Here is a 24,554-nt window from a genome sequence, read left to right as displayed (position 1 = left end):
GACCCTTTAATACAGTTCCTCATGTTGTGGTGACTTCTAGCCATAAGATTAGTTCATTGCTACTTCATAACTGTAATTTTTCTACTGTTATAAATTGTAACGTAAATATCTTTGTTTTCGATGATCTTAGGTGACCCCTGTGAAAGGGTCGTTTAACACCCAGAGGTCATGACCCACAGGTTGAGAACCACTGGCTTAGAGCTTATCTTTATACAGATAACATTTAACATTGAATACACATTTCTGTTCCTCTTTCTTCAAATTAAGTGTGGAGGCAGAAGTGAAGTCTTTGTTTTACTAGGAAAGAGGCCATTACCTGACTTGGTCTTATAACAGTGACTACATAAGAAGTCATAAAAATATTTGCAGACAATGGAAAAGTAAACATAGCTGGGGAGCTGATCTGTGTAGAAATGAATATGGAGTTGAGCTGGTACAAAATTTCAAGAAGCAAAATAGCTATTCTGAACCTATGACTCATGCAGTTGATCTGAAACTAAGTTCACGCATGTCAGGGATGGACGTGGACTTTTGAATGGCCTGCAGATGTAAGATCTGTAGGATGCCTGGATGTCAGACTAGAAAGGGCTGAAAATTTTAATCCTAGTGGTTTCTTGTGATAACCAAACTGCCCTGGAGCGCTTGCCAACTCCAGTGATTTGGAAACATTTTTTGTGTAAGGTTGTCACGCTGTCTGTTGGTTGGTTTACCTGTGAGCATTTTAGTTTCTGTATTCAAGGTACATTTGGCATAATTATATAGTATATAATTATATACCAGACTTTCATTTCATACTACCTATATAAAACTATTCGTAAAACACCCCCAAAATGTGGTTTTTATGGTAACATTAAAATTATTACCAAAAATAAAATGCCCGTACTTCTTCAAAAATAACTCTAGGACTTACCTTTGACCCCTTCCTCTATTCTCAATCATTCTGGTACCATGTCAGTCCATTCTGTCTGCTTGATTTCTTTTCTTGTCTTTTTCTACTTGTCAGTATCATAATTTGTGCTTTAAAAGTAATCCTGGGTTGAGGTATCTTTAATTGCCTCCTAAGTTATCTTCCTGATTGTCATACTCCTTGCTTATTGCACAATAGCATGATTGCTCTAAGATTCCCATATGCTGGCTCTTCCTCTTAACATCATTTTCCATCGCTATCCACTCACCTCATAGCCCTCACAGAATGCTTCTATAGTGTGTCTCGCTCTACATACCACACCACTCTTTCTGTTACTTCTAAGTATAACAGTAGTTCATTTATTCTTATTGCTGCATGGTATTCTATCCTGTGACTATGCCGCAGTTCACCTACTGAACCATAAATAGAAATTGAGGTGCTGATAGTTTGGAGATGGTGTTGGTTGTCTCCTTTCACCTTTACATGGGTTTCAGGGATCAAACTCGGGTAGTCAGGCTTACATCATAGGACAGCAAAGACCTTTATCCACTGGGCTGCCTCACTAGCAGGACAGTTAGGAGATGGCACATATAAAACCCTATGTTTTATTTACCTCTCTGACAGATTTTGGGCTTATTGAAGGCATGCACTCTTTATGTTTGTCATTATGATGTCTAGTGCATTGAAAGAGTGGACAGAGAAGAGGAAGATTGCCTTAATGGTTTAGACAGTACTGTTGTCTTTCTTAAAACAGTAATTTCTTTCACAACCTATGTTTCTCTAGGTCTTTGTTGCAGTTGTGTTCACTTATGGTTCTTTGTAATGGAAACTTGAACTCTAAGTACTGGCTAGTTAATGGGTGTGATTTATTAAGCAATTATGTTTCCATGCTCACTTAGCCTAATTTTCCCACTCCTTCAGTATGACTCTTCAGATTTTTATTTCAAAAAGTTGACTACAGAAAATCAATGACATTCCTTATAAAAGTTCAGCTTTACAGTTGTAAACAAACTGATGATGGCTGCAATTAGACTGCAGTGTTTCCTACCCTTTTCATTTTTGGACTCTACTTGGAGTTTATTTTAGAGATGACAAAAGAGAGTCTTGATCATCGTGTAAAGTATAACCTCTTGGAGTAAACAATTAGGATTCTAATTGCTTGTTTCAATTTGTAAATTTAGTTTAGATAATTAAATCCTTACCTAAAATTTTCTTTTCATGGTCTAGTTGATTTACATTACTGCTCCTAAAGCACGGTGGAGTGTGTCCACACAGTGACAGACTCAACTGTGAGTTCATGTGCAGCTGCACTACTTCTTGTCCAAAACAGGAGCACTGTCAGGAAGTGGCCTGTGTCATATTATGGTCATGCTAAAGAAAGTAATACTGATTATGGAGTAGAAAATAAACGTTGGTTTTCACTGAGTACATTCTAGAAACAAGGACAATAATCCTCTATTAGTAGAGGCCATATGTGTGAATTCACTTACTTGCTAAAGCACGTTTGTAACCCCAATCAACACTTGTAACATTTCAGTTATTCACAGACATGGACAGAGCAGCAAACAATTTGAGTCATATTCCAATTTGTAGCCAGATAAGGTAACATTTGCCTGTCTGTTTAGTTGTTGTATTGTAGACAGGCATCCTTCACATGGTCTTTGTAGCACCACATTTCCCCATTTTGCTTTTTTTTTTTTTTACTGGGGATCTTGCTATTGCATATCTTTAAGCCTAGGGCTAAAGAGGTATTCTAAGTCCGTGCTTAGCTGTGCCTTACAGAGAAAATACTTATATTAGATAAGCTTCATAAGTATATTAGTTAATACAGGGCTTTTAGCTATGAGTTCAGCTTTTTTGTATTGTACTTATTATATAAAATATGATACCTTTAAGCAGAAACACATATGAAACAAAATTTGATGATAATAATATTATGGCCAGATCCTGGTAGATGGTCTCTAGGTCATTTGAAGATGAAAGGTCTTTTACCTATAGCCTTAGGTGGGAAGGCATGCAATTGGTTTAGAAAGCTTTATAAACAATACATGGAATTAATATAATTAATATAAATGCTAATTTTCCTTAACCATTTCTGTACACTTGTGAATTGGTTGTACCCAAATACATAGTGTAAAGTACTTCTCTCCTTTTGTGCTAATTAAGTGAAAGACTAAAAGTTACTAGCATATTCTGTTAATAAGGAGGCTGGGACTTACTCATCTGCACATACCATGCCCAGCAGACAGTACTGTGTTAAAATCAGTCACCCCAGTGTTCTCTAGGTTTTGATGCTTTCAGGACTCACTTGCTTCTAACTTTACTATAGGAGATGGAACATATGTCCTTGTGTTCTGAGGGGATTGTATCCTTGAAGTAATACTGTTATATAGTACTATCCATCAAGAAAAACAGCCATCATCTTCATTGAATCAGCTATGCTTGCTTGCAAAACGTCATCACAGCTTGTCAACTGTGGATATTCTCTCTTAAAAGGAAGGAGTGGGGAGGATCATTGGACCTTCACCTGAGATTCCAGCAGTAACTCCTCCCAGCCATTTGCATGCATTTCTACCCTAATTGAACATGGCCCCTGGATCTGCAGGATGCTAGCATATATTGGCTGGGGAAGACTAACAGAGGAGGCTTTATCTATATAGCGATGGGGAAAACATCAGACATGTCAGATAGAGACTTTCCAATTCAGCTGCCTTAGAGCCACACATGCCTCTGCCCATAACCCCTCACCCATATGCAAGTAAACTTAATAAATTCACCGATGCCCTGGGCGAACTGTGGTGGAAGAGAACTTTGGTTTGTCACCGGGACCTTATAAAGATCCTCTCATATACCCTATGTCTTCAACTCTTCCTTTTAATCTTTGATGAAGACCCTCTTTTACTGAACCATCATTTTATTTTAGTTGTTACAAATTTGTTCCACTCTTTCCTATAAGTTCTTATTTACCTTTATGACTCCCACCTTCTAGTACAGATCAGTTGTTCTGTGGTAGATTTGTAGCTCTTGTGTGGTAAAGTAAGTTTATCCTGTAACATGAATTGCTAAACAGTCTTATTAATTTAAAAAAAAAAAAAAACTGGAGCCAGATACTGGGGTAAATTCTGAAAGATGAGAGACAGAACAAACCACAGCCAACCTTACCTTGCCAGCTCCTCAGCTGATCTTGTTTCCTCAGACTGAAAGCCTTTGAGTCCTCACCCGAGTGGATCTCAGCTGAACTTCTGCTAAAAAAACTTCTAGTTCCTGGTCCTCACACCTTGAGAGTGTGAGTTCCTGTTTCCTCACACCTTATTTACCTTTCTGTGTCCTGCCATATTACTTCCTGGGATGAAAGGTGTGTGCCACCACACCTGGCTCTGTTTCCAGTGTGGCCTTGAACTCACAGAGATCCAGGTGGATCTCTGCCTCTGGAATACTAGGATTAAAGGCATGTGCTACCACTGCCTAATTTCTATGTTTAATATAGTGGCTGTTCTGTTCTCTGACCCCCAGATAAGTTTATTGGGATGCACAATATATTGGGGGACACAATATATCACCACATTTCCCTCTCAGGGTACTGATGTCCCGTTCTCTGAGTTTGCTGGGCTCCCATCTATCACTCATTGTGTACAGTCAGTGTTGAAAGGGGAGCTCTGGACTACCCCACCTGCCTAGACAGCAGCAACACCAGCATCTAATCTCCAAAATACAGCAAGGTAACACAATCTTTGATCTAATTTTCTTGTTTTTAAAACAAAAGCAAAATGAATTTTTTGTATATCTGTTCTTAGAATGGGCCCTGACTTATGAAAACACTTAGGAAATGTCATCATCTCTCACTTCAGCTGCTTAAATTGACTCCAGATTCCTTAGCTTACTGATTATTTATGCCTTTTAATTCATGCTCTTCTGCTGCTATACTTCTGCTATACTTCCTTCTACAAGGTAATTATTGGCAAGTCATTTCTCAACATAAAAGCCTTTCAGTAACACTGTCTCCTGCTGGGCCAAGTCTCGGCTGTTTGTCATTACAAACAACCTAAAACTAGCCTGCTTGTCCAGCTCCTTGGACCGTCCCCCTTCTGTTCTCGCCTTCCCTCTTCTCTTGCAGCATATACGTATATAATGAGGGTACATTTAAAATAATTTAGTATGTTTACTTACTTATTGGGCACGGGGTGTAGAGGACAGTTTGGAGCCTGTTCTTTCCTTCCACCAGTGAGTTCTGGGGATCAAACCAGGAGTTCACGATGCTGATAGAAAGCATCCTTACCTGCTGAACCATCTTGCAGGCCCTGGATGATTTTTTAAATCTCCAGGGCTGGATACATCTTGCTGGAAATGGAACCACTGCAGTATCAATGAGGAGAAAGCATTGTCCTTCCCTGAATTATTAACTCATTAAAATAATTATTATTTGTTAGATGATGTTAAAACTCTTAAAGTCAAACTAATACAAGGTAAAACCTTACAGAAGAGTATGTGGGATGCCTTGTACGATTCTAACGAATTGGCTGAGTGTGAGTTTGAGGGTAAGTTTCAGAGACGGCAGTTGAATTTCTTTTTAAATATTAAAATTGTTTGCCAGTAAAAATGAAAAGGAATTACACTGTAACCTTGGGAGGACATTACTTGGTAAAAGCAGACAATTGTTGTTTGTTTTTTACTCTTTGGGGGGCCCACCACCCAGCTCCCAAGTAAATCACACACTGAGGATTATTCTTAATTATGAATGCCTGGCCTTAACGTGGCTTAGTTTCTAGCCAGCTTTTCTTAACTTAAATTATCAAATCTACCTTTTGCCTCTGGGCTTGTTCCTGTTCTCTTACTTCTGTAAATCTTACTCTTCTTCCATTGCTTGCTGTATACCTGGGTGACTGGTCCCTGGAGTCCTCCTTCTTTGGCTTCTAGATCTCCCCTCCTTTCAGATTTCTCCTCCCATGTATTCTCTGCCTGCCACCCCTGCCTATTTCTCTCTCCTGCCTCTCGGCCTAGTGGCCATTGAGTTCTTTATTAGACCATCAGGTATTTAGATAGGCACAGTAACACAGCTTCATAGAGTTAAACAAATGCAACATAAACAAAAGTAACACACCTTATAATAATATTTTACAGCAGACAATCATTAGTGATTGAGGAAATTTTCGTTTCTGTGAGTGAAACAAAAAGGTCATTCTAGATCAGTGTCCCCTGCCTAGCATTGACTTGTTTTCATAATGGCTGGAAGCTCACTGTAAATGGAGTCACTATGAATGAAGAGATGGGCTTAGGAGGAAAGTCGGAAGCAGATCCTGAAGACATTCATATACACTTCAAAAGACTTTGCCTTTCTCTATATTTATATCTTGAAAGGATGTAAAAATAATCAGTTTGTCACATTCCTGTAATCCTCACACTCAGGTGGTGATAAGAGGAGAATTGTGAGTTTGGGGCCAGCCAGTGGTACACAGCAAAATCCTGCCTCAACAGTGGGGAGTGATCTAGATAATAGCAAATAAGTCATTTTAAAATCAAGTTTCATTACTTAAAAAATGCATACAGTAATAGCTACCAACTCATGGTGCAGTCATAAGTACAAGAGTCTTAAGCTGTGAAAGTAACTGAGTGCATGGTGGACTCACAGGGCATGCGGGGTTCCTTACTTTTCCATTCTTTGAGTTAAGTTTAAGGAAACTGGTAATCATAATGACTTGTATTTGCAGAATTTAAAGGAAATTTAATAAGAGCACTTGGATTAGAACTACAGCCTTTGATTACACCTGGTTCTTCCACAGTATACAGAACATCCTACTCCTTTTCATTTCTTCAAAAATAAGCAGAAACTATTGTTTTTTTCATTCCTTTGTGGTAAATCTAGTTCATAGAAGAATCACTAAGATTAACTATGCTAAAATAAGCCCATTCTGGGGAAGTGGGTATTGAATTCCAGTACACTCATTCTCAGTAATGATGTCCCCAGTTTTCAGCAGTTGGTTTGTTTTAGGTTTACCTCTGCTCATCTAGGACACCTTGACAGTTTTGTAGTTTGTATCCTTACAAAGTCTCCTGTACCTTGCTTTGGCAGTGTTCTTTTGCACCACCACCCTGCCCCCCCCCCCCCCGTCCACCCCCCCCCCAGCTTGGTCTTCTGCTTTGTTAACTGTAACTTGTTCATTTTAGGACAGTCAAGTTAGTTCAGTTATCTCTTACATTTCTTTTCATGTTTGATTTTTCTTTGTCCTATTGATTAAAGAGTAATGAAAATTTTATATCCTAATGATGAATTGATAGGAAGGAAGGGGGGGAGAGAGAGGGAGAGAGGGAGAGAGAGGGAGGGAGAGAGAGAGAGAGAGAGAGAGAGAGAGGGGGGGGGGGGAGGGAGGGGGAGAGAGAGAGAGAGAGGGAGGGAGGGAGGGGGAGAGAGAGAGAGAGAGAGAGAGGGAGGGAGGGAGGGAGGGAGAGAGAGAGAGAGAGAGAGAGAGAGAGAGAGAGAGAGAGAGAGAGAGAGAGAGAGAGAGAGAGAGAAAAGATTAGGAGAATGAGGATAGGACTCAGTGTTGGAATGCCTTCCTGGCATGCAGGAGTCTCAGGGTTTGATCCCCAGTACTGCAAAAATCAGGTGTAGTGGCTCATGCTTGGAATCTCCGCATTCTAGAGGTGGGAGCAGGAGAATCAGGATTCTGGAAAAAGTTTAGAAGTTTCAGTTCAACCTCAGAATATAGAGAGTTTGAGGGTAGGCTGGGCTACCTGAGACCCTGTCTCAAAAAAAAATAAAAACAAATCAAAAACAACAACGAAAATTCTCAAATAGAGCAGTTGAAAAGCCTGCTTCTTTTCCATCTGTCTTATTGCCAAGGTGCTTATCACATAGTAGGAAAATTATCATTTTTATGAAGTTATCTTAATAGGCCTCACTTTAATGTGATTTTACAAATGTCACCTCTGATTTCATTATTTCTGGCTGTCATAAACATACTAAGTCATAAACAAACTAAGATGTTTACTGCCTAGCACATTGTGTATGGGGGGGAGGGTGACACAAATGGGCCATAGTTTGTGGGGTGGATGCCCGAGGGCAACTTGTCTCTTCCACCATGAGTTCTGAGAATGAAACTCAGATGATCGCTTTTACCTTCTGAGCCATCTCGCCAGCCCATTATGGGACCATCACTGTTGTGAATGGGGCTCATCTTTAACCAGACTGTCAGTATGCAGCACATAACTATTTTGAGGGGGATGAGGGGAATTAGCCTTTTTTTTTTTTTTTGTATATGTGGTGGGGGCGGGACCTACATTTGTTCCAAGAATGTGTGTGCATTCATGTGGAGGCCTGAGGTTGACATTGGGTGTCTTCTTTAATCTCTTCTCTTTATTTTCTCTCACAAAAAGCAAGAGCTTGCTGATTTGGCTGTTCTAGCTAGCTTGCCCTGGGATCTGCTGAGTTCTGTAATTATAGGTGGGCTGCCACACCTGTAAACTAAGGTCTTCCCAATTATTTGGCAAGTACTATCCACTGAGTGCCTCCCTAGCCCAAATAGTAAGTGGTGTGTGCGTGTGTGTGTGTGTGTGTGTGTGTGTGTGTGTGTGTGTGTGTATACATATATATGTATGTTTGTGTGTGTATGATTAAATTTTGTTTTATGTATGTGTTTTTGCTTGCCTGGATGTATGTGCATCACATGCTTGCCTGGTGCCCACAGAGGTCAGAAGAGGACATTAAATCCCTTAGAATTGGAGTTGTGGAAAGTTGTAAGCTGCCAAGTGGGTACTGGGATTTGAACCCAGGTCCTCTGCAAGAGGATTAAGTGTTTTTAACTGCTGAGCCCTTGATCTTGAACATTCCTACCCCAATATCTAAACGTCCTGACAAATCACTCTGGACAGTATATCTGCAGTGTCTAAAGCATGAATAATTCTGATTTCAGTGTCAAAGTGCTTAATTGGGGAACTGAATTGTAAGACCAGTAGTAGAAGAAACACCTGCAGCCAAAGGAATGGCATTGTAGTTATTTCACCTCCGGTAGTTCACTTTCCCTCCATCCAGTGTAAATTAATTTAGTTAACTTTGAAAATAACTTGTTTAAATATTCAAAAGTTTCAAAGCACTTTTATATATACACAGTGTATATAAAACTAAATTTATGCGGGGTGGTTGTAGCGCACGCCTTTAATCCCAACACTCGGGAGGCAGAGCCAGGCGAATGTCTGTGAGTTCGAGGCCAGCCTGGTCTGCAGAGTTAGACCTGTCCAGAACAGGCACCAAAACTACACAGAGAAACCCTGTCCCAAAAAACCAAAAGAAGAAAAAAACAACAACAACCAAAGTACAAAAAAGCACAACTAAATTTACATTTCAGGACACAGAAATAATCACACTGCCATGCCATTTGAAAAAGGCTTCAAATACTAATTATCGGTATTGGGAGTATTGAGAATCAAATACTGTAGCTGGGTGTGGGAGGCCAGCTCCCACCTTTTGAAGGGTTCTAATGAGAGAGGGATAAGAAATATTAAAAAGAAAAGAGAGATCTAGATGGTGAAAAGAAAGACAGAAACTCAGGATGGCTTTGGGAGGACCTGGGTCAATACCCAGTGACCTTTTCCATTGATTATAAAGGGCTTTTTATAGCAATGCCAAGGGGCGGGGCAAAAGACATCCCCCTTGCAAGATCAAAGCACACCACAATCAAGTGTAGACCCTTCCAAACACCTGGTAACTATGGCCATGGTCAAATCATCCCTTATGCAGCCCTGCTAAGCAAGCTCAGATTCTCGGACCCTGAGTAAGTTCTTACTAGGAAACCTCTGTGGGTCTCCATAGCTGGGTAAGGAAGCCATGATCTTCCTCTTTTATATATTTGTATATCTGCCTGTATATTGTACTTATAATCCACTTTCCCCATATTCTTTATATTTCTCAGTATTAATAAGCAGAAAATTTAACCAAAAAGTAGCAGAAAAATAACTGAACATATTTTATCCAGGGAGAAATTAAACATAGCATTCCAAAATAGAAGACACCTGGTATGTCTTAGTGTGTTTTTTTATTGCTGTGATAAACAAACACCAGAACCAAAAGCAATGTAATCCATCATCATTGAAGGAAGTCAGGGCAGGCACTCAGGGTGGGAACCTGGAGGCAGGAACTGAAGCAGAGGCCATAGAGGAGTACTGCTTACTGGCTTGCTCCTTGTGGGTTGCTCAGACTGCTTTCTTATAGAACCTGGGACCACCTACCCAGGGGTGGCACCACCCACAGTAAGCCTGGCCCTCCCACATCAATCATTAATCAAGAAAATGTCCCACAGTTGCCCTGATCTTATGGAGGCTTTTTCTCCACTAAGATTTCACTCCTCTCAGATGACTCTAGCTTATGTCAAATTGACAAAAACCTAGCCAGCACAGGGAAAATATTTTGCTCAGAAGGAATGATTTTTATTCATTATTTTAAATGTGTAATATGAGCCAACCCCTTTGCTTGAAGCCAGTATGGCTAGTTGTTTTTACCTCCTGTACTAACCTCTTTTACCAGAATTTTTTTCTTTTCTTTAATTTTTTTTTTTTTTAATTTCTTTTACCAGAATTCTCTCCTTCCCTCCGTCCCTCTTTCCCTTGACAGAGTCAGTATGTTGCCCAGGCTGGCCTCCAACTCAAAACATGAGGATAACCTTGAACTTTTGATCCTCCTGCCTCAAATTCCTAAATTCTGAGAGTAAAGCTGTGCACGGCCACACCCAGTTTTTATGTGGCACTGGGGATTGAACCCGGGGCCTTGAGCAATCTAGGCAAGCACTCCAAAAACCAAACATCCCCAACTCCAGAGTTTTCTTGTGTGCATTTACGCTCTAAGCACCCACACCCTGGCAGATTTGACTCTGTTGTTAGCAGTACGTCTAAGGGGGGGGGGGGTGTCCATGTTCTCTCCCTCCTCTGCATCTTGGCTTTCTTGTTGATTCCTGGCAGCATTGTATATTTGGACAATGCCTTTTTGGTGTCATTATCTAGTGTCAGTCATTCTCTGTTCCTGGGTCACTGAGCCAGTAAATTAGAACTGGCAAATGCATATATTGGGGTAAGAAGTATCCATCTGTTGTGAATTTCCTTTTGCTTGGGAGAAGCCAAAAGGCCAGGAATTAGTGACTGCTTTAGTCTTCTCTCATGGTTGGCAGCTGACAGGCTCACTGATGAGGTGATAATGAACTCAGAGTCTGCCCTGCTGGCTGGGTGGGAAGAAAACTCCAGACAGCAGGCATACCTCACTCAGGAGCCTGCCAAAAGGTTCCTTTATTATAGAATTCATTTCAGAGGTTCACAGGTAGACTTTCCTGGATACGTTTCAGAATTATAACTTATGATTCCAAAGAATATATATTATTTTGCTTTTGACATAGCAAGTCCGAGGTTTTCATCTTGGTTACTTGGTGGTCACAGAAAAACTGGGAAGTGAGGCTTGAAAAAAAGTTCATTTTTGAACAAAATTTCTTTTCCTTAGATATGGCGAATTCCCGATTCCTATATTGTTAGATATTCCTGTTGATTTAATTGCTAGAATGTTTCCTGGCCATCTCATACTTTTACAAACCATGTCAGTCCTTAGAGCTGGGAAATGGCTCAGTGGATAAAGTGCTTGTTGTACAAGCACTTTGAATGTTGATCTCCAACCTCCACATAATAACTGACATGGTGGCATACATTAGTAACCCCAGTAGTGAAGGCAGGGCTCCTTGGCTAGCCAGTCCAGCCATTCCATTGAAGGAGCTCAAGATTCAGTGAGAGACCTTGTCCTAAGAACTAAGGTGGAGAACAGTAGAGGAAGATGCCTAGCAATGACATCTGGCCTCCAGATGCACATTTAGGTGAGCACACATGCACAGTTTTTAAAAATACCTCAAGAAAATCTAGTTTGGTTTTTAGTTATGAATATTGGTAAATCACCCATTATTTCAAATACAGTTCCACTGCTGTTAGGGGCACTACAGACAAAATTTTTAAAAACTATTTTCCATCTATGGTTGGTTGAGTGCTGATGCAGAAACCAAAGTTACAGGGAGCTTGTTGTTTATAGCTCACACAGGAGCATCTTGATGTACAATATGTTTTAGATTAGTTATTAGAACTGTGATAAATATAAAACATTAAAATGACCTTAGAAGCCTTTAAACTTGAAAGATTCTCACTGAAAGGAAGAAAGACCGGTTATAATGGATGTTCCTCTTGCTCCATGTTTTCCCCTTAACATTTATAAAGAAGCTGTTCAGTTCTTCTCAGCTTTAGGCCGGCTGAGCATTAACTTTGGGAATTGTTAAGAAATTGTATTATTATTATTTCCATCCAAGTTTCCCTTTGTCTTTGGCATGCTGTAGCTTTCTACCAGTTAAGCAGCTAAATAAGGAAGAAACTGAATTGTGTGCTTGTACTAGGCATCGAGAGGAACACAGAGTGTGCCAGTAGCCTGCGTTATTATTGCTGAAGAGTGCCAAATGCTCGGGGCCTTTCCTCGTTAGCGTCTCTTGAAAATTAAAGGAGCCTCTAATATACGGCTTATAATAAGATGGAGACTGAAAAAATACTAAGGGTTTACGTTCAGTGGTTCAATCAAAGCTGCTAATTTTGCCACTTAGCTGTTGAGTTGGCTTTCTTCCTTATTGTTTGCAGTTGGCACTTTCTTTGCTGTAGGCAAATAATTCTTAGAAGCCAAGACAGTTCACTTTGTTGGTAAATACAAGAATGAGAGCATGTCTCCTAAGTGTGCAATTTAAAATTAGGATGATAGTTGGGAAAGACAATTTAATAAAAATACATAAATGCATACATCTTTCAATTTCATTCCTTGTTTGATACTTTAGGGTTGCCTGCATCAATCACTTAATTATCTTTATAAACAACAACCACCACAATAAAGAGTAAAGTACGTAGACATTGAAGAATAATTCAAGTTTCATTGTTTTAACTCAGTTTTTCTTTCATGAATAGGGTTTATATTTCTTTCACAATGCAATATATACAAATTGGTCTGTTGATTCTTTTTTCACATCTCCAAGCCTCCTTGCTGATTTGCTTGTGTCTCATCTATTTAATTTGATCATTAATTGTTACTTCTGCAGTCACTTCAGTGTGATAAATGCCTTTACTTTGTAGTATACACACCCATACCAAAGTTAATCCCTGTTGGGTTGGGGATCTGCTCCCAGTGGGATGCTACCAGTCTTCCACTTGGATATTCACAGTCTAAGAAGTGATTCATTCCTACGCAGAAAACGACGCCAAAGTTAATGTTAATAGTAGTGTTAGGTCCCTTTAATTTATTTTCCTTGAGGAATGACAAAATCTTTTACAACTTTTTCCCTCAATCCTTATTTTCTTAAAGTGAAGTAGAACAATCCTTGCAGTACTAATTTTCAACCTCTGACAGAGCAGAACAATTTAAAGTCAAAATATTTTCCTCAAAGTTCATTAATTGAACAGGAATAAACTACAGTCCCTGGCCTCTCAACTTAAATTGAATAACTAATTGCATTAAACTCTGTTATCCCACCTGAACTGTTTTTCAAGGGACAACTCCTCAGGCTTGCCATGATTGAGATTCCTTAGCTTTGAGGGCTTTGTGTAACAGAAGCTCTGCCTTTGAAGCAGAAACGCAGCTCCTGGGGTGAAAAGGAAGTAAAACAACTTTGCCCTGCTCAGGGCACAGTCTCCAGACTGTACTGGGCATTTTTCACTGGCATCAAAGTAATAGGCAAGGAGTACTTTGGAACCATGTGCCATAATTCTTTGGAAAGGTACTTAACACCAGCCTACCGTGTGTTAGTCCTACCTCCCACGTGATGGAAGGAGAGAATCAGTTCTTGCACAGGTTGTTTTCTCTCTCTGTCTCTGTCTCTGTCTCTCTCTGTCTCTCACACGCGCACACACACACCCTGTGGCACCTGCACACATACAGACAATAAATAAATATATGTGACTTAAAAATCAATAATTCATTAATTTTAGGGTTTTGAAAATTATTGTACTCTTCTTACATTTAATATTAAAAATCAACACATTTTTTAGTTATTTTGTCTTCTGTCTTAAGGGCTTTGTTTTGATTCTAACTCTTCTGTCCCAAGTTTAGTAATTGCTCTGTTAATTTAATGTGTATGATTATATTCTGTTTCCCTAAACATTTCCTAAGGCTGCTACCCATTGCTTTGAATGTACAGTTCAGATACCTTAGCATGTCAATCAGAAGAATCTCCTAATCTGATCCTTTCCTATTGTTCCCCTTCCTAGCACTCACGTTCTTTCTCCTTCCACACCCTCCCCACTGCTCTTCACTGCTAACTCCTTCTCTTCTCATTGTTTATCTTTGTCACCTCCATCCTTGTCCTACTGAAGCAGGAGCGCGTAGTGGTGGGAGCTGGGTACTGGCTGGCAATAGTGCTCCAAGAAGACAGCGGGTCTTCGTTGTCTTCGTTCTTCCGACTCTGTAGAACTTACTTCCTGAGTATCAAGGTTGGTTTGGTCTTTTAGTCTGGGAAATAACCTTTTTCTTGATTTCTAATAAATCTCATATCTCAGAAAGGATGATATAACAGCCTAAAGAAAATCAGCCAGAGACATATTTAATAATAGCCTTCTATAGCTGAGATTCTATTTAGAATACGAAAATACACCAAATAAAACAATTGCTGTGCTATTTCATATTTCCTTAGTGTGTATGAGATTACCTCGTAGGAAGAAGCCTCCCAGCAGCCTGCGAGAGAGCTGCCTGCCTGCATCACACGCTCATGCTCTTTTCACCATGGAGGAAACTGACGCTGTGGTAAAATGAGCCAGGGTCTCAGTCATGCCACTGAGTGGAAAGGAACAGATTTGGAGCTTGATGGCTTTTGCCACCTAATGCTGTTCTCTAGAATTTACTCACCTGAAAGGGGGAAAATGTGAATATTTAAGATGCCCCAAAAAGTGAATGTTAAAGTAATTTGGGGGAAGTAAATGAATGGGGGTTATGTCTGTGGTGGAGGGTGAAGAAATATTGAGGAAGTAGAAGGAGCAGAAGATTTAATGACAAGGAATATATGGGGATTGCAGGAAAGGGAGGAGCTAGAGATGATTTAAGCTAAAAGCTCCCAGGATCTTTGACCTCTGTTTTCTTCTCTGCTTAGTTTCTCTTTTAAAGAAATTCTGGAGAATAGTTTAACAATTCCCACTGGAAGAAAACAGTCCTTGCTTAGGCGGTAATGCCTAGACTCTAGGACTAGCAGCAGGGGTGCAACCCTGGAGCCCTGAGCAGTCTCTAGTGTCAAGCAGAAGCTTGACTTTGTAAAGAGCCATATTTTCTATCGTTTCTCGGGTAAAATTTGAAACCAACATAACATGCGAAGATGGAAAGGCAGGAAGTACAGGAAGGCCTGTGAGGAATGTCGCACTGTCCTGCCTTTCTGTCTCAGCTTCCCTTCCTTTATCGTTACTTCTTGTTCATCCTGTGCTCTAGATGGTTAAGGCTTAGCTCACTCAGCTTAATGCCAATCTTTTCTCACTCTTTGTGCCAGTTTTTGTTTAAAGTTGAAAGATTCATTGATTTTTTTTCAGACATTTTATAAGGAGGGAAAATGAAAATCACTCAATCCTCCCTAAAACTGATTATTTGATACATGACTGTACAAGCTATATTTTATATTCACATCAAGATTTTCTCCTGCTCACAGTAAATATTTAAAGCTTTCTAAATCAACTAATGTCAAGCTACATCATTAGTTATAGCAAAAACATACTGTTTCACCGAACAGCATGCCCCACCTTATTTATCAAGTACTCTTTTGTTAAGGATGTGATGTGTGCCCAGTTCTTATATTTTAACTCAAAATAATACGTTCCCACCTTATTCTACCACTTCCCTAACTCTTCCAGAAGAACACATACATAGTTTTAAAATTATTACTATTAATATTTTTATTTTCCCTCAAACATCCATTTACTCTGTACTATAATAAATGTGACAAACCATATATTATGTTCTAGAAATAGAAATTTTACATTAAATTCAGTTCAATTTGTGCAGTCATTAGAACATATTCAGTGTGTGCTCTGTGTCAGGTCCTGCTTGAGAATAGATTTCCATTGTGTTCTCTATATATACTTAACTTTTTAATTTGTAACATGCAGTTTAGTTTTTATTTAAGTTATTGCTGAAAGTTATGTAGCATAAAATGTATCATAACTTTCTTTTTTAAGATAAGGTCTCACTATATAGACCAGGCTAGTGTAGAACTCAGAGATCTGCCCACCTCTGACTCCTGAATGCTGGGATTAAAGGTGTATGTCGCCATGCCCAGCCTTCATTTTCAAATGAACATTTTCAAATGAACCATTTGTAAGTGTTAAGTATATTCACACTGTTATGTAACAGATTACTAGACCATTTGCATCTTGGAAACTGAAATTCTGCACCCATTCAACATTTTTTTCCTTCAGCCTCTGTGGTAACCACTATTCTGCCTTTTGTTTCTATAACTATGGCTACTTTAGATACTTCACATAATTAGGCTTTTTTTCCCCCTTGCTCATTTCATTGAACAATGTCTTTAAGGTTTATCCAGTATTCTAAAATAGGGCCTTGGATATAGTTTAGGATGGTTTGTTCTGCCTGAGTTTACCAAGGGCTGTGTGTATACTACCACATCAACTGTATATTTTAATTGTATTTATTTATTTGTGTGGATATACACGTACATGCAGCACACACACCACCACCACCCCACCACCCCACCACCCCCACCACCCCACCACCCCCACCACCCCACCCCCAGTGCACACTTGGAGCTCAGAGGTCAGTTTGTGAGAATCAGTTCCCTCCTTTCCCCATAAGTTCCAGGAATCAAACTCAGGTCATCAGGGCTAAAGATAAGTGCCTTTACCTTCTAAGCCTTATCATTCGCCCCAAGGTGTATTTGGTTTTTTTTTGTTGTTGTTGTTGTTTTTTAGCCAGCAAAGAATTTGACCTTTTGAATTCTAGCTGGCATAATTTTCATAAATTCTGTTTACAGTTCCTTGTGATAATCACTTTGAATAGTTATCAAATTTTAAACTTCAGAAAAATATGTATAAAAATTTCTTACATTTCAAGCATTGGTAAACAGTTATATCTGTCACTTCCTTGTTTGGGGAATTCATAGATGAAAAAAGTGAACAGCTAGCTATCTGTGGTCCCTCAGCTGGGTAGGCAGGGAGGAGCTCTTCAGCGGCTGGCCTTTCGGAGCTTTTGTTCCCATGGTTTCTGACAGCATCCATTGTAGGCCACGTGCAAAGAGCAGCAGTGGGGCCATTTTGTAAAACAGTTTCCATGCAGGCTTTGAGCATCAGGACCCATTGCCCTACAGGTGGTTACAGCTTACAAAGTCAGGATTGGTCGGCCCTTTGACAACAGCCAGTGATGCAACTCTGATGTCAACCTAGGGAGTTAGAATTCTTTTGCCCTTAACAGCAGCCAATATTACCTTCTTAGCCAAGGAACCCAAGATGCTACTTTTTCAGCTGCCTTGCCGTTCTCACAGCCTGACCACTGCTCCACTGTCTCAGCTGACGTTGCCACTCTGCTGTCTTTGCTGCTTTGTTCTTATGGTATCAGCTCGGTGTGCTCTTGATGGCAAGAAAAGACTGCTGGAATGGGGGGTGCAGCTCAGGAGACTGTGTCCTGTCTAATTCACAATTTACTGACCTCAAGAAGCCTGTGTACAGCCAAGAAAGGATGTTGGGACAAATCACAGAATACTTCACATGCAAATTAAGGTTTCTGTGTCACCAATCACAGCCTTGCCTCTTTAGCACCACCAATCACAACAATCCCTCTATGCCACTAGAGGAAGTGCTTCACCTGTGGCCTGGGTGCAAATGGTTGCAGAGTCATCTAGAGTTCATAGAGGCTTTTTTTTTTTTTTTTTTTTTTTTTTTTGGTTTTTCGAGACAGGGTTTCTCTGTGTAGCTTTGCGCCTTTCCTGGAACTCACTTGGTAGCCCAGGCTGGCCTCGAACTCACAGAGATCCGCCTGCCTCTGCCTCCCGAGTGCTGGGATTAAAGGCGTGCGCCACCACTGCCCGGCTTCATAGAGGCTTTTGATGGTAAAAAGTCTGATACAGACCATTTGAAATAGCCTTCTGAGGCCGCACTTTCAAGAGCCAGGATAGTCAGCTGAGTCATCACACAATTGTCTCGGCATCTGTAGAATGTTGAGTGCACCCAGTCAAAGAATCCTACAGTTGCTACATAGGGAGTCCAATTGTCCCATCCCCAAAAGTATTAGCTTATGTATAACAAATATCAGAAAGAGTGCTTACAAAAAGAATTTATCCTTAAGAGTTGAGGTTGGTGAGATGGTTCAGCAGGTAAAGGTTCTTGTCACTAACCCTGACAACGTGCATTCAATCCATGGGACTCACATGGATGAAGGAAAGAACCTACTCCTGCATGTTGTCCTCTGACCTCCACATGCACTTGAGCATATTGTTCATATACATGCATACATATAGAGAGGGGGAAACCAAGTGATTTTTTTTAACACATGCTAACAATGATATTTATCATCTTCCCATTGCCCAAGGGAGATGGAACCTCCTTATCTTTCTCAAAGGAGCATAGGTTTGGTCTTCCCTAGTCTACAGTGGAGAAATATATAGAAACAGGAAATAATAATAATAGATATCAAGGAGGCATGAGCAGGTGTCAGTGGGAAACTGTAGACAGGGCAGAAACCATGTCTACCTGGGAACATGACCGTTACCACTGTAATTCCATTATGTCCCTCTTAAAAAGCATATCAGAGAAGGGAGTACTAAAAGTATGCCCTAAAAAGAAAACAGCATTTGAAAAGTCACATAGCTATGGCATATTAATGTATATTTGAGAAATTATTAGTAGCAATAGCTAGAGCAAAGAATGGTGTAGGAAAATTCTAAGGAAAACGGCAGGACCTTGTTTGCCATGCCCCTAAAGTTTTATTCTGGAGGTAGAGAAGGCAGGCAAATGATATGATTCAATCCTTTTTCCAGAATTCCCAAGCTAACTCTCCAAGGCTGGAGAGGAATGAGATAGACAACAGCAGAAGACTAGTTAAGGAGCCTGCATGAATGTAGACTGGAGAACTCTCAAAGTGTAACATTGAAGCAGACTAGGTAGAAGTTTGGTAAAGCAGATGCCAGTGTTGTCTCTTTTACCTGTCCCATGTGCTATCATCATACAACTCTTTCCAGCCCCTAAACTGATCAGACCTGGCGTAAAGCAGCTTTGAGATATTTATTAAGAAAATAGCTGTGTTTTGACAGACAGGCGCCCAAGCACCTGGCCTAAAAGCCAATTTACAGTTCTTTGGGGGATCTCCTATGAGCAACAGGAGGCCAACATAGCCATATGCAAACAAGCTTCATAAGCAATGGACATTTTCCATTACAACTCCATTTCTCAAACGAATGCTATTTGTCACAATTTGTATTTCCCTGTTATTTATTTAATGGTAACTGTTTCATATTTAAATAGACTTTAACATTAAAATATAGCAGCTTTGGCATTGTTTCTGTCTTTCACAGTTCAGAGCTGTGTTGTTGATTGTTTCAGCATAAAGATATTCCTTTCATTCAGTCGTTGTCCTCCAAACTCCACTGGGGAATGCTGTGTCCAAAAACAAAAGCCCTATGTCTCTTCTTCCTGGAAGCAGATTCTCTTGGCACTTGAGAGTTTTGTTACCTTGGTGTTGGTACAGTGCCATTTTTAGGGAGGTTGGCACTATTCATCACTCACTAGCTGTCCCTGGAAACATCTGTGACCTGCATCTTCACCTTCTGCCATGTCAGACAAGACTGGATTGCTTGTATTTCATTCGTTGCATTACTAGAAAGCTTCACACATCATGTACTTCCTTTAATGCTTCTCAACTGTGTGTAGATATGCTGAAATGAATGTGTGGTGTCTGTCTGTCTGTATCTGTGTGTGTGTGTGTGTGTGTGTGTGTGTGTGTGTGTGTGTGTGTGTGTGTGTGTGTATGAGTCCATGCGTACACAAGCCAGAGATCAACTTTGGATGTTGCTCCTCAGGAGCTATTTGCCTTGGTTTTTTCAGACAGTCTCTTTTACTGAGATTCAGGCTTGCTACTTAGGCAGTACCTCATGCATGGAGACAGTCTATACATCTCAGTAACCTAGAAAGATGGAAAGAGGCTAATACACTAGACTCCATGGTTTTCTTTCCTTACTGTAAAGGAATATATAGCAGGGCACCATGGTATTCTGTGTCTGCAGTTAGCTACATGTGCCCAGAACATGTGCACAAAATCATCCTTATTAAGTAAATTTGCCTCAGTTGTGCCCAGGAAGACCAAGGTTTTAGAGTTACTCCCTTGTTTATAATAGCAAATCCTACACGTCTTTTCCTCCAGAGCTACACGAAGCAGCATAAAATCATGCTAGTATGTAGCTGCTCTTTGACTGAGCTTTGTCAGTCAAACCATAGAGCAAAACCGCTTAGCACTAATGCTTTATTCGAGCTGGAAACTGTGGGATTTGTTGTCTTTAAAGGAGTTCTCTTTGTTTTAGCCACTTTAAGAATTTGGTTCAAAGAGTTGAGAACTTACAAGGCAACTTGTTGTTTACTATTCGGCTCCAAGTCATAAGTCCTTAAACTTCAAGAAACACATGATCTTGACAACTGTTTTTTCTCCTTTTTCCTCGAGACTAGAGCTTATGCTGATCTTGGTTTGAGATACAATCAACATAAATAATATTCTAAATGGCCTTATTAAATAAAAAACACAGAGCCAGAAATTTGAGTTAAAGCCTTAGAGAGATCAAGGAAATATGGAAAGCCACCAGCCAGCCTTACCTCACCGACTCTGCAGCTTCCAAATAGTGCAACTTCCTGTCTACCCAGGCTTTATATGTCTTGCTTTTCTGCCCTCTCATTGGCTCTCTTAGCTCAGCTACCTCATTTCCTCTTCCTACACAGCTCTGTCACTTTCTGTCCGTCTGTACAGACCTCCAGGTCTCTATGGTTGTTACTGGGATTAAAGACGTGTGTCACCTCGCTTGGCTCCGTTCCCTAGTGTGGCCTTGAACACACAGAGATCCTGCCTGCTAATAGATAGGATTAAGAGCATGTGCTACCACTGCCTGACTTCTTTGTTTACTTTTATAATGGCTTTCTTTTTTCTCTGGTTCTCCAGGCAAGCTTTATTTATCAAAGCACAAATAAAATATCACCACATTTTAGCACAAATAAAATATCACCACAATTGGCTGCCCTGTGGGTCTCCATATCCAGTAAACCCTGGCAGATAGGTCTGCAGAACCATTCCAGCAAGACTCCTTAGTGGGTTACCTAGAGCAAAACCAGGTTTGTTCTTTCATCTTCTTTTTAAGAAAGAGGACTAAAAGGAAAGTAGACACATGGACCTTGCTTTATACTGTGGGAAATCAGGGAAGAACAGGAGCATAGAGATATGAGGTACCATAGACATCTGCTCAGAAGGGCCTCCTGTTGAACGCAGCCCACAAGGGAAAAAGGAACCGCTTCAGCAAGTGCAGGCCAGCCCTAAGAGGCAGTGGTTGCTTAAGACCCATTGTGTTGTTAAGTAGTTTCAGAGATGTCCAGGTGTCCTGATTTAAAGGCACCACTTCTTAAGTCAGGAAACTGTGTCTTGTTCTGAGGTCTGGTGTAATAAATACATATTCCTAGGGGATAGTATGGCTGGGCCCACGAACCATGTTACAGCCTGTGATTTATTTACACTGTTAACCACAGTTAATAGCAAATAGTAAGCCACACGTGGTCTCAGGGTGGCCTTTTAACTGGAGCATGTCATAGATCCATGAAGTAGGACAAAGGCAGAGAGCAGTTTGTGTCATGTCCAGAAAAGTTCTTTCTCTGCTGTGTGACTGAGTTGTGGAGTTGCATTTTTCCTGGAGTGTAGCCATGAGCTGTTTGTGTCTTGTTTTTTGTCCATCCATTCTTTATTTCGTTGCTTACGGTGCCAAAAACTGCTCTAAGATGTCTACTATTTTCACTAATTTCTTATCTTGGATTGATTTCTAGAAAGTAAAGTTAGCTTCAGCTTTTTAGATTGTTGGCCATATGGTTTTAAACAGTCGTTAGAGCACCAGTAAGTCGATGTCCTAGTTTACATCTCTGCTGCTGTGACAGAACACTGACCAAAACCAACTTGGCGAGGAAAAGATTGATTAGGTTTACAGACCATAGTCCATCATCAAGGAAGAACTAAAGCAGAGCCCACGTAGCAACACTGCCTACTGGCTTCTTCTCCTAGTGTGTCGGCTTACAGTCCAGGCCCACCTGCCCAGAGCTGGTACCACCCACAGTGGCCTGGGCCCTCCCGCATTAATCAGCAATCAAGAAAATGCCCCACTGATGAGCCCATAGGCCAGTCTGATGGAAGCAGTTCCTCTATTTCGATTCCCTCTTCCTAGCTAAGGCAAGGTTTGTATCAAGTTGGCAAAAAACAATGACAGCTGGTGATCATTCTTCCTCTTTCTCATCTCTGTTAGGATTGCTAGGATCATGTGGCAGTAGGAATTCTATCTAGCTCCCCCGACTTCATTGGATTACAGAATACTAAAAAGGAGATTCTGTTAGAATGGCACTTACCAGGTATATGGGGTATTCCGATTTCAAGCCCAATGTATATGTACTTTATTAAGGTGTCAAGGTCTTTGGTCCACATTTCCATTATTTAGTTGAGTTTAAAGAGTTCTTTACTTATTTTACATACCAACCGTTTGTCAGATACATCTTTTGCAAATATTTTCTTTTAGTCTGTTGCCTGTTCTCAACTGTTGAAAATTTTAATACACATTTAAAATAACCGTACGTATGATTCTCTAACAATTTTCAGAATACAAAGATTTTCGTATGTTTAAACAATTTAAAAATCCTTGTTTTCATGGAAGGACATAACTAAAAAGTAAAAACTTGTAAATATATGTGGCTCACCTGCTGAATAAGAGAGGATTATCTTCTATTTTTGCTTTACAAATGTCACTCATGGCTAGTTGAGAAGGAAATAGCCAGTCCCTACATAAACCACAATGAGAAGGCTCTGAATAAATGCCACTAGACCTCCTCTTTCAACCCAACACCATCTGTGGAAGCTCCCTGTCAGTCCCAGACTTTCCAACAGTCTCAGACCTTGCCCTCCCCTTGCTCACAGGTCTCTTAGGGCTCACTAGACTTCAGGCTAATAATATTCAAGATTCAGTCCACATCCTGGCTTTCTTGATGCTGTAGCCATGGTCGCAGGGAAGGCATTTAGGAAAAAGAAAGGAAATGTGTACTGAACTGAGCTGAACCAGCAGATGTAATGGGGGTCAGGGTCTGTCCTTGTGAGGCCACTGATGAAATAGGCTCTGAGAAAGGAAGAGGCAGCATGGATTTGTGGAACATTGAAAATGTCTTAAGTGACTGGAGCACTCAACTGGAAAAGTTACACAGGAAGCAAACAGTAGTTTGAATGTCATCCTGTGTAGCTTCTGTATTTCCTTTTTCACAGAATGGTAAGTTTTACAGCTAGAATGTTCTTAAAATTCATCTTCTTAATCCAGATAACATCAAATTGAAGTCTGTCAGTGAATCTCAAATAATGTTTTTGTTGTCAGAGTTTTAATTCTTCAACAAGTGCCTTGTAGTCTGATAGAATGATGTGCGTCTGTCATCTCGATCTACTTAGGAAAGCAGAACGGGATCATTTCAGTAATTCGCTGCAGGCAACAGACTGGGGTACCATCTCAAGAGAGAAAGCAGGCAGACACATTTCTAAGTGTACTCAAACATGTTCACCATGATCTCAGAAATCTGAGAAAATAAAAAGTAATAGTCCTACTTAAAGATGACCTTTCTTTGAAACTATAATACTTGTTTTTACTTAGTCTTTGTTTTTTTCTCTCTGCTTCTTTAAAATACATACAAATATCTCTACATTGCAATACATGTTTATAGTAAAATAGAGCTGTTTTAAGTTTGAGTACCCTTTTCTTCTTAGTATGAGGGTTTTTAAGGATTTACTTTTGTTGTTTTTAATTATGTATATGTATGTGTGATGTATGTGTGTAGCTTTGCAAATGGGAGTGCATATGTGTAAAGAGGCCAGAGTCATCAGATCCCCTGGAACCAGAGTTACAGTTCGTTGTAAGCACCCAGCATTGGTTCTGGGAACCAAAATCAGGTCCTCTATAAGAGTAGTGTGTGCTCTTAACCTTGAACCACCATCTCTCCAGCCTCAGAATGTGAGATTTGTTTTCTTCTTAAGTTGTGTGTGTGTGTGTGTGTGTGTGTGTGTGTGTGTGTGTGTGTGTGTGTGTGTGTGCATGCCAGCGTGCGTGCGTGCGTGCGTGCGTGCGTGCGTGCGTGCCATGGTGCTTATGTAGAGATGGAGCATTCATGCTTTAGGACCCGAAAGATGGTGAACTATGCCTGGGCAGGGCAAAGCCAGAGGTAGCTCTGGTGGAGGTTCATAGCGATCCTGACATGCAAATTGGTCATCCGACCTGAGTATCGGGGCAAAAGACTAATTGAACCATCTAGTAGCTCCTAAGTAGTCCCTCCGACGTTTCCCACAGGATAGCTGGCACTCTCACAAAAAGACAATCTCCTGGGCCCGAGGTGGGATCCCGAGGCCCCTCAGTCCATCTCC

General features: G+C 40.4%; 1 protein-coding gene across 10 annotated transcripts in view; it reads left to right on the top strand.

Moving 5' to 3' along the window:
- Erc1 (ELKS/RAB6-interacting/CAST family member 1) overlaps positions 1-24,554 on the top strand; it is a 332,548-nt gene that overhangs the window by 216,330 nt on the left and 91,664 nt on the right. The gene's annotated exons all lie outside the window — the stretch shown is intronic.

The sequence above is a fragment of the Peromyscus maniculatus genome, chromosome 3 (genome assembly GCF_049852395.1).
Source record: "Peromyscus maniculatus bairdii isolate BWxNUB_F1_BW_parent chromosome 3, HU_Pman_BW_mat_3.1, whole genome shotgun sequence".
NCBI lineage: Eukaryota > Metazoa > Chordata > Mammalia > Rodentia > Cricetidae > Peromyscus > Peromyscus maniculatus.
The sequence above is the reverse complement of the archived record's forward strand: the minus strand, read 5'-3'. Positions and strand labels throughout refer to the sequence as shown.